Raw genomic sequence first — 3,052 nt, 5'->3', positions numbered from 1 at the left:
TCAAAAATATCTCAACTTCAAGAGGCCATAGAAAGGAAATTCGAACTAACTTTGCAAAACCCTTTGGCATTTTTGTTTATCCAGTGGTCTACTTTCATTCCACGTTGGAATTATTGAGGCTGACGGCGATGTGTCAAAATTTGTCTCACAGTGTTATCTAAGACATATGATATAAAAATAGAAAATAACTATTATTTACAGATTATTTAGATAAAAATCAAACATAATTGTTATTTTGGATTTGTAAAAAAAAAATATAAAAAAATAGTAAAATAAAAATAAAAGCATTTTATTATAGCACACTTTTATAAATGGAATAAAAAGTAGAAAATAATATTTCTCAGTCCCATAGAATTTGTTTTGATACCTTTTGATTTTGAAATTTTGCGAAAGGCATTAAAAACGATTTATGAGAATGGAAACGAAAAACGTGGAGCGCATGCAATACAAAGCATTAGACTTAATTGACGTGAGTCAAACTACATAACATAGACTACACATACATACATATATTCTTTTTCATATCAATTCAAGTCTATTACATGCATCGTATATACTTACAAGTATGAAATCCTATGCCCCTTTTTGTCTATTATCTTTCTAACAGCGGACGGGCCTGCCAAACTGAAAAGCATGATGGCGGCAGTGTTTGACAGGCATGTTCGACGATGCGAACGGCAATGGAAGGTAAGAAATGGAAGATGGGTGACATTAGAATGAAAGAATTATGAAATAGCAGAATGTCGAACCAAAACGAATTTCAAAAATCTGACAATGCGAATGACGTCAAAATGAAAGAAATGCAAAATGGCGAGATGTCGAAACAGAAGAAATAGATGACAGGCAGGTGTTCAAGGGTTTCGTGCAACAAAAATAGTTGTTGTGTTGCGCCATTCAATATCAAAAGATTTAAATGTGGTTAAATAGCCTTTTTATTAAGTTGGAAAAACTACATATTTCGCCAGCCAAAAAGTGTATAAATAAATATATAGCATCTTGCTATAAGATTTATTTATAAAACCGGTATATGCTTATGGCCTTATTCATACAAAATAAAATAGATTTAAAGAGCTCTATACGGTAACATTAAAATATAGATTTATTTACTTTTTAAGAATTTTGGTATAACATTTAACTTAACTTTTTTGTGCACCCATCTCTTTCTCTTTTTATTAGCCCAAATTTTTCTTTTCCTTAATACTCATTTGCCTGAGTTTCAATTACACCCAGTAAAAATCATGATAAAAACATTAGAAAGTAACACCATTCTCTCAATTCAAACATTTTTGCATTGTTTGCAAACATTATAAAATCATATAAAATTTAAAATAAAAAAATGAAATTGTTCACAATTGTTGTTTGAGGTTAAAAATTAGAATGTGTGTGCGAGCTTGAGTTCGAATTTTAAAATTATATTGCGGCAAACGTCAGACTGTCTCTTAATGATTTTACCTTATAATGTTTTTATCATGGTAAAAATAAAAATATTTTATAAGACATTTGTTGACCGTTTTACGACGGCATTTAAAGTTTTTTTGTTCAAATTGAAAAGATTTCCTCCTTCGCACACTTCTCTCATGCTTTTTTATCGTAGTTATTATTCTATTGACATCTAAATTGCCATACATTTTATGTCGTTGCCAATACATTGTTTTCCGGCATATCCTCTGTGAACTTTTATAACTACATTCATACAAATATTACTAGTTTTGGTTTATATTTTTTTTCCACCTTGCTATTGCTGAATATCAAAAAGGAATTAATAAATAATAAAAAGTTAGTTACAATTTTAGTGAATGGTTCTCGCAAATAATAGTATTTTGTGGTTGAATTGACTTGATCGCCTGCAGGAACTGATCCACTTTTTTGCCAAAACCAAAGCAGACGGGAAGGAAAAATAGTTGTTTATTAACGATTGGTCCGAAATATCGTTCCTGAAACGCGCTACTGCTCACTAAATTTGTAAAAATCAAATTTTTTCACATAATTGTTATATTTTTCTCCATTGTGCTAAATTTCCACATCATCACAGCAGCTGGCTGTCAAACCGAAACTAAAAAAGATACCAGAGCATTCAGGGCGCAATCTACTTTTCTATGATTATTGTGCTGCTACTTTGAATTTCTCAATTTTGACAATTCTGATCTAAAAGTAAACGAAACCTCAGAAACTTTAAATGCACTGCAATTCACTAATACCTACTTCCGCAAAAATCACCTTTTTTCGTATTTTCCTTGTTTAAAGTTATTTTAAAACATATATTTTTATAGCCGCATATTCATAAAACATAAAAATTTTAAAAAGCTTTTTAAATTTCCGTTTGCAAACATTTTTCAATTTATAAACCTTTTTTAAAGCTACTTTAGTTCTTATGAATAGGGCTATTAGAATTTAGCACAATTAAAACACGTTCCCTATCCACAAATTTATTATTAAGAAAATTGGCTGTTCTCACATTTTCTTTCAACATCCAATTCGACTTTGTTTACTTTTTGTTGTGATATGTCATCGCCGCCAGAACGGCGCAATCTTGTATTTAATCTTTCTTCATACTACTATTAATGGTAACCATATTCATTAAAATCGCTTCTATTAGTAATAAAAGTAGTTTACATACTTCTAGTCTACATATATTTTTTTAATGCTAAAATAAATCAACAATCTCAAGATTTATAAAAAATTTGTCTTCAAAAAATACGTTCCAAAGCATCTCTGCGATATCATAATTCAAATGCAAATTAGCATAAAAATTTTGATGCAAAAGATTTTTCGCGATATTCATCATACAAATTTATCACCTTACTTGTCCGTGTGTCGTTCCGGAAAGAAATTTGTTTTAATTTATATGTTTTTTTTTTTTAAATAAATGCAAATTTACCTATTTTTTCCACCGGCAGGCACGATATGGTATTCAAAACAGAAACAATCGCAACGGATTTTGCACACAAAATATTTCTCAATTTACATTTTAAAGTTTTTTCTGAAACTTGAATGTAACTCTGTGCGGAGAATGAGAGAATTGAGAATCAGGTGATCTCAGCTCTTTTCAAAT

This window comes from Rhagoletis zephyria, unplaced genomic scaffold, assembly GCF_001687245.7.
Source record: "Rhagoletis zephyria isolate East Lansing unplaced genomic scaffold, Rhagoletis_zephyria_1.1 Rzeph_scaffold_00243, whole genome shotgun sequence".
NCBI classification, from domain to species: domain Eukaryota; kingdom Metazoa; phylum Arthropoda; class Insecta; order Diptera; family Tephritidae; genus Rhagoletis; species Rhagoletis zephyria.
Note: the sequence above shows the minus strand (reverse complement) of the source record.